The sequence below is a fragment of the Geospiza fortis genome, unplaced genomic scaffold (genome assembly GCF_000277835.1).
Source record: "Geospiza fortis unplaced genomic scaffold, GeoFor_1.0 scaffold27, whole genome shotgun sequence".
Classification (NCBI taxonomy): Eukaryota; Metazoa; Chordata; class Aves; order Passeriformes; family Thraupidae; genus Geospiza; species Geospiza fortis.
This window is the reverse complement of record NW_005054329.1, coordinates 3,107,568-3,115,094: the sequence shown is the minus strand read 5'-3', so window position 1 is coordinate 3,115,094 and position 7,527 is coordinate 3,107,568.

The following is a 7,527-nucleotide window of genomic DNA, read 5'->3' as shown; positions in this document are numbered from 1 at the left end:
AAAAAACCAAACCTCATCCAGGAAATCCAGGTTAAATGAGATCTTAAGCCCTTCTGGGTCTCTGGCAGCAGCCAGATTCTGCTGCTCTGTGTTCCTGCCCCTATTGAGTCTCATCCCTGTCTTTAGGAACAACAGATCCACCTAAACCCTGAAGAGTGAGACTGAAAATCCCTTCCCAAATGCTTCCTGTTATTTGAACTCCAGTGATCCGTGCCATAGCCACCATGCACAACTTGTCTGCCTGTCCCCTGGTGTGCTGTAGTGTGTGGGACAAGGTGTGTGGCATGTCCTCAGCTGGAATTGGGAAAGAAAACCCCAGGAATGTGGTGAATATTTTGTGTTAGGAGTTCAGAGCCTGTCAAACGAGGCTTTGTTAGAGAAATGCATCATTTCTGATTCCAGGCTGGTAGCAGAAAGCAGGAGGTTTATCTTTAAAGCTGTGACTTTAAAACAAAATAAACCAACAACCCTGCTTCTTGTGAGGGTGAAAAGCAGGCTTGTGGTGTCTCTGCATTGCTCAAAATGTGCTTCTACAAAACTGGGCCTGGAGAAGCCCCAGGATCAGAAATCCCTGTCCCAGGCAGGGTTGATTTTTTGGGCAAACCCCTGACTTCTAAACATTCTAATTTCAATGTATAACAGGCCACATTTTCCTTCAGTACCTTAAAAATTTTCACGGAGTGGAATTGTGCTTTTCCCACTCATCCCTAAAATTCAGTATCTGCAACAACTCAGACTTGGCTTTTCCAGTTTCTGAACCCTGCCACTCTCTTTGCTCATACTTTCATAAGATTCAAATGAATAATATTAAAAAAAAAAAGGCTGAGATTTCTGTACATTTAAATGGTGGTGGAAAATGGATCATTAAGAAAAGTAGGTGTGACACCAAGACCCTTCCTAGGAAATGCCATGGTGTCCCCTGACAGGCCCAGGCAGGACCTTGCTGCCAGCTGCCCCCTCTGTGCTTCCAGGGCAGGGATTTGCAGCACCCTGCAGAGCTCCCCATTCTCTGCTGCAAAAGGGGTGCTGGGATGAGCTCCTGGGAAGGGCTGGATGAAGAGCTGCAGTGCTGGAGCTCATCTGGAGGGCTTGGACCATGCAGGATCTACCCAGGCATAGGATTCCCTCATTTCCCTGCTGCTAGGGATGCCTCAGGTTTAGCTTTTATACTTTTCAGGTTCTGTTCTGCTTTAGTGTGTAAGTCTAGGCTTCATATCAGGGGATGGTGAGCTCTGTGCACAGAGCAGGGAGACAAAACAATTCCTGCTCCAGCTGGGCACCAAGGACAAATGACCCAAATCTCAGCCCCAAGAGCGCAAACACCGTGGGCTGGAGAGAGAAAATAAGAAGAATGGAACTTCATAAGCTAAAGCTGTAACTGGACAATGAACTGCAATATGCAAATGGAGCAGAACTAATAAAAGCGAGAGACCTCATGACTGCTCGTGCATTTTGTGGCCATTTTTTTTGTGCTGCCCAAGGTGCATCCATTGAGGCCCATTAATAAATCCCTGCTTTATTCTTTAGCTCTGTCTAGCCTCTGCTCCAGGTCAGAGGCATTGCTGGCGCTCCTGCCATCCCTCCCTGCGGGTGGAATGGCACACACAGCACCCAGACTCGTACCAAGGATGAAATGCCAGGCACAGCACCCAGATTGGTACCAAGGGTGGAATGGCACACACAGCACCCAGCAGGGTGGTACCCAACCCGTCCCAGGACCCAAACACACCTTAGTGGTACCAAACCGAGCACATCCCTGCCCTGCCCGGTTCCTGCGAGGCTTTTGGGGCCGCTGGGGTCCCCACGGAGGGGACAGCCCCGGGCCCGCCGCCAGCATCACTAGATGGTGCTCACGGCCGCCTTTTCCCGAGCTCCCGGAGCAGCGGAGCCGCGCCCGGGGATGCTCAGGGGGCTCCTGGGGGTCGCCGGAGCCTTGGGAGTCGCTGCCATTAATGACACCACGAGGAAGATGTTCCCCATCTCTCCGCTTGTCCCCAGGCTGTCCGGGGGGAGGGACAGGGTCGAGGTGCTGCAGGATTTGTCCCTGGGGTGTTCACAGAATTCTGCTGCTCCTCCCAAGGATGAGCCCCTGTCCCCAGCAGCTCCCTGGGGCTGCCAGGGCCGTGAGTCAGTGCAGGCAGCCCTGCACCACATCCTGCAGGACAAACCCTCCCAGGAGCAGGACACGCTCAGGGCGCTCACTCTCTCACAAGGAATTGCTTCCTCATGACTAAACACCAACGGACAGAAAAAATAAAAAATAAAAAAATGAACCATGACCATGAATTTAATTCAAACCCATCAGAGAGGCCCCAGCGCAGAGGAAAGGCTGCTGTGGGTGTCGTGGTGTGAGGCAGATGCAGGGAGAAGGGCTGGGTGTGCTGGTGAGGGCTGCTCCAAAGCAGCTCCGTTCTGAGAGCTGATGGCCTGGGTGGCAGGGAGCTCGCTGGGGTGGCCTCTGCTGGGACAGCTTCTTGGCTTTATTTTTATAAATAATGAGCTATTCCTCAGCAGCTCGTTGGGGCACGAGGGAGAGGAGCAGCTGGGATTGCAGTGACACGCAAAACTGGGGGGGGGAAATTCCAAAGTCCCCAAGTCCCCTTCCCTGGGCACAGTAGAGCACGAGCGGCTGCCAGCCCACAGGCTGCAACTAATTAAAAAGCCACACCAGCCTGCAACTGGGACCTTCATTTTGCTTTATCATCCCCTCCCTCCTTGGCTTTGAGGTTAGAGAAGCGGCAGCACCACACAACATCCAGAGTTCTGCTGGGCAAGGCTGGGTGTCAGCCACTCTTGGAATTTTGTTAATGGATGAATTGAGGAGCAAACGAAGCCATTTAGGTACAATTGTCACTACACAGTCCTGCCATGGTCAGGAAAAAAATTCAGGCTGCATCACCAGCAAATTTCCTGCTGTGGGATCTGATTTGCCCTTGGTGGTGCCAGGACTGGGCTGGTGTTAGGAGTGTTTTCAATCCCACGATAAAATGTCTGGGCAAAGCAAAGCAGAAAGAGAAGGAGTGGGAAGGACAGAGAGTGCTGGCCATGGGGACACGCTGGCCTGGAGCAAACTGGGAGGGGAAGGACACAGCTCCAGGAGAAATCTGAGGGAAAACCTAAGGAAGCAGAAGGGATGAGCCAGGGTGAGTTAAATACCCGGCTTTTCACACCTTCACTCAGGACTGGAGCAGATCTGGCCCAACTGCAGGAGGATTTGGGATGGCTTGGGGAGTGCAGTGCCCATGGGATGGGATCCCAAAGGGTCCCTGTGCTCTGTGGGCACTGAGAGCTGCCTGACCTCCTGCTCTGCCCTGGGAATCCAGGGAGAGGGGGAAAAGGAGCCGGAGCAACACAAGCAAACCCGAATGTGTTTCCACTTAGCTGCTCCTCCGAGGCCAAATGATGTAACTCCCGTGAAGCCCTGCAAGATGTTGGCAGGAGGAGCCCAGTGACAACTCCAACTGTAAGTTCCTGAGCTAATGAGCACAAAAGTTGAATAAAAATAATAATAAAAAAAGGCTTCTTCTTTTTTTTTTTTTTTGGCCTAACACAGCGATCCTCCCCGGGACTGTTTTCTGAGCAGAGAACAGCGCACTGAAGGAAAACTTCCAGCCCCAAAAACTCCTCTCCTCTGGGTCTAATGGGTCAAAGCCAAGGGGCCACCACCCATCAGGACAATCTTCTCAAACCAATGCAGTTGGGTTTTCCTCATCCTGAGGAGATGCTGAGGCCCATCCCTGCTGCAGAGGAACCTCCCTGCCACCTCCATCTCCAGCCTTTATGGAGTTAACCCCAATCATTCCTCCTGAGGTTGGGTTTTTCTGTGTGTGTGTGTGTGTGTGTTACCAGTGAGGAATGTTTTACTACAGCTCTCCACACAGCCACCAGCCTCCAAATGGACCATGTTACAGGAGAGCTAAATATTGTGTCAGGGACCATGTGTTTCTTGTAAGACAGGCTTGAGCCACAACTGTGTAGGAAATTGTTTATCTCTCCCCCTTCTCCCTCTGCCTGCCTTTATCCTCCCACGGATTGCGTGGATGGCCGGGCTGCTGGCGATGGGAACTGGCCTGGGGATGCTGGCGGGGTTTTTGTACAGCTGGGACTGTGGGGAGGGCAACTGCAGGCCATGAAATGTCTCTTGCTGCTGGTGGCATGTCCCCTTCTGCTGGTAGCATGTCCCCTTCTGCTGGTGGCTTGTATGTTTCTGCTGGTGACATGTCCCTTTCTGCTGGTGGCTTTTCCCTTTCTGCAGCCCCAGGGAGCTGCAGGAGGCTGGGGAGAGGGGTTGATCCTTGGCAGGAGCAGCAGAGTTCCATCAACACCCCACGGACACATCCTCCAGCACCTCGACCCTGTTCCTCTCCCCTGACAAGTGGAGAGATGTCCCCAGCCTGGGGACAAGTGGAGAGATGGGGAACATCTTCCTCATCATTGTCATTAATGGCAATGGCTCCCAAAGCTCTGGGGACATGTCCCCTTCTTCTGGTCACTTATCTCTTTCTGCCCAGCGACACAAAAGTCCTTCTCTCAGGGGCCGCAGATGGCTCTGTGCCTAAATTTGTGTGCCACGAGGGACACTGGGAATGGCCAGCACCCTGATGGGATCTGGCTCAGCACCATAACTGCCTGGGGAGCCTCTGTGAGGGGGTTTGATGGGGCTGCTCCAGGTTTGCGCAGGGAAATGTGGCCACAGAAAATGTTGCAGCCCCAGGATCAAGGTGCAGATGAAGCTCCTCTGCTTTGCTGGAGATCTCCATGGCTGCAGGGTGGGTTACAGAGCCAGGGGGTTGATGCAGAAGTAGAGCGAAGTGTCTGAAAATTGATTTATTGCTGCTGCAGCCAACGGGGGGCAGAGCAGGGGCTGCTGCCCGTGCCATGGGTGGCACACGGATGTCACCATGGGCAGGGCGAGGGCTGGGCTTGCACTTCCACTCCTGACTGGAAACTCAGCAGAGGCCCCACAGCAAAACCCCTTTTGCCTTCCCTGAGGCAGAGTCAGCAGATTTGGGGTTTGTTTATTCCCTGCACTGCTCTGCCAGAGGGATGTGAGGGAAACCTGAGCCCTGGTGCCTTCTCTCCTTGTCCTTATCCATCCATCTCTAAATGGAAAAAGGCACTTTTCCTTTTTACTGTCTCTGCTCTCTCCTGGCCACAGCTCTGTACAAAAGCATAATTGTACATAAACATCTGATTTCTTTTACTTTGCCTCAGTAATAGCTTGTAGCAGCCCTTTCCAACATCTATTAATGCTGTGCTGTGTATTAGATCCAGACTGCAGAGCCCCAAATGTGACTGTCTTCCAATAAAGTGGGGGAAAGGCTGAACCCAGATCAAACATTTGCTCTCTGGTCAGTTTTAGATACAGTAAAATCTGCATTTATATACATTTAGCAAAACATCTTGCTTTTAAACACCTTGGACTTTTCTCTGGGTGAGATACTGGAGATGAGGCCCAGCTGGAGGAGACTGGTGATCCCTAAATTTCAGTATCCAGAGTCTCAGGCAGCTGAACCAAACACAGAGCTTGGAAAAGGGGCAGCACTTCCATTGGGAAATTGTCTTTCTCTGGCCAAACCCAAAAATCCACCCAGGTTCTAATGACATAAAGGCATGGTAACCCTGACTGCATCTCTGGGAATGGGAAAACCAGACAGGGTTCAAACTTGCAGCTGGTTATAAACCCTGGGAAGTGCCCTCTGCCCTTCCTTGTTAGGACACCATCAGGGTACTGCCCCAGATTTTTAAAATATCAGGTTTTCCTGCATAAATAAATCATAAATCTGCATTCTAAGCTCTGTTTTCTTCCCTTGGAGCATGACAGCATCACTGGCAGCGGCTGGTGTGAGATGACAGTGACAGCTCTGGACATCCCACTGCTCCCTCAGAGTGATCCAACAGATGATCCTTAATGAGAAAAGGACACTGAAGAGTTTGGCTGGAGAGAAAAACTGTCTGGGAAGATCTGCTGGGGCTGTCTTGAGGTATTCAGGCTTTGCAGGGCTGCTTAAAGCCATCAGATTGTTTTTCCTCTCCAGCAGGAGCAGCAATTTGGGGATTTCCCTGGCTCTGCTTTGCTTCTTGCTGCTGTCACTGGTCTAAATTGAGCTGGGTGAAGGAAAGTGGTTCCTGGTGCTCGGGATTATTAAAAAGCCTGACCTGAACCATGAACTGGATCAGCCTTTCAGATGCCAACCTGCTTTACCACCAACCACATTTCTTGGGCTGCAGCAGGGAATCTTCCCCTTTGATCCACCTTTGCTATTAAACAGCTTCAGATAAAACCACTGCGCTCATTTCTAGGAAAGAGAACAACCCAAATCTTGGAGCTGAGCAGCAGCAGGGAGCCCATCTTCAAACTGCATCTCCTCAGCAGCTTCAGAAGCAGAGCAGCTCATTTTTAACACCCGACACAGCTCTTCAGCAATGATTAAAGCTCCTTAAACGTGCACCTTTTTCATCGCAGGCCCTGCTGCTGACAGGGTGCCAAGTACAACAAACCCCATCAAAAGCATCGTCCCTGTGATGGATTTAATTGTCCTTCTCTTGTTTTCTGAGCAAGGAGAGCTGGAGGAGGAATAAAATCTGGAGAAAAATGTCCATCCTGGTGCAGAAATAACCCTGGAAGGCCGTGGAGGAGCTGGCCTGCAGGCACAGGCACCAAAAGGAACACGGGGAAATAATGCCCTAAAATCCTTCTGAGGCCATTCATCACCATGGCTGCAGTGATCATCTCAGCAATAAATTCCCTTATCATCTGATTGGAATCTGATGTGAATGCCCTGCCTGTTATTTCAGAGGGAGATGGGCTGGAACTGGTGGGTAATTGGTAGGAAAAATTGCTGGTTCTAGCAAAGATCTGATACCATCGGAGGAGTTACACCATGAGAGAGGGGGATTAAAGAAATCTGTTTACCCCAAGGGGTTTATTCATCCTGAATAAAGGTGTTCACTTCCCAGGGCCTTCCTCTCACACCCTGATTCCCCTTCAGTGGCATCTTGACATCAGAATTAACACAGTTTTTTTCCCAGCCAGGAAAAGGAGCTGCTGTCTGTGCACAGCTGTCTGTAAAAATGATTAAAACCTTCTCATCAAACTCCCATTAATTTATGCATTTATTTCTAAGTTGTCTCAGCAAAGACAACTCTAATTTCTTAATCATCCACATTACTCCCAGTGCTTCTGCAAACACCTCTGCTCTGCAAAATTTTTCACAGGCACACGGTGCCTGATTCAGGTTTTGTTTCTGTTTCTCTGCTGGAGAGACACGATTGGTTTATTAACATTTTTCTTTGCACCTGCAGGTCAACTTCCAGCCTGCTCTACCCAAATAATTGAGGCCAGGTTTGCAGGGAGAGCCTGCAGTCTAAACCAAAAATAGGACAACTGGAGCTCTCTGGAGAGACTTGGGGCACAGCCAGCAGCAAATCCAGAGGTAAGATCCTGGCTTTGCTGCAGCAAACAATCCCTCTGCCCTGACTCGATGGATCTTTGCCTTTCTCAAAGGTCTCTCCTGCTTTTTCCTT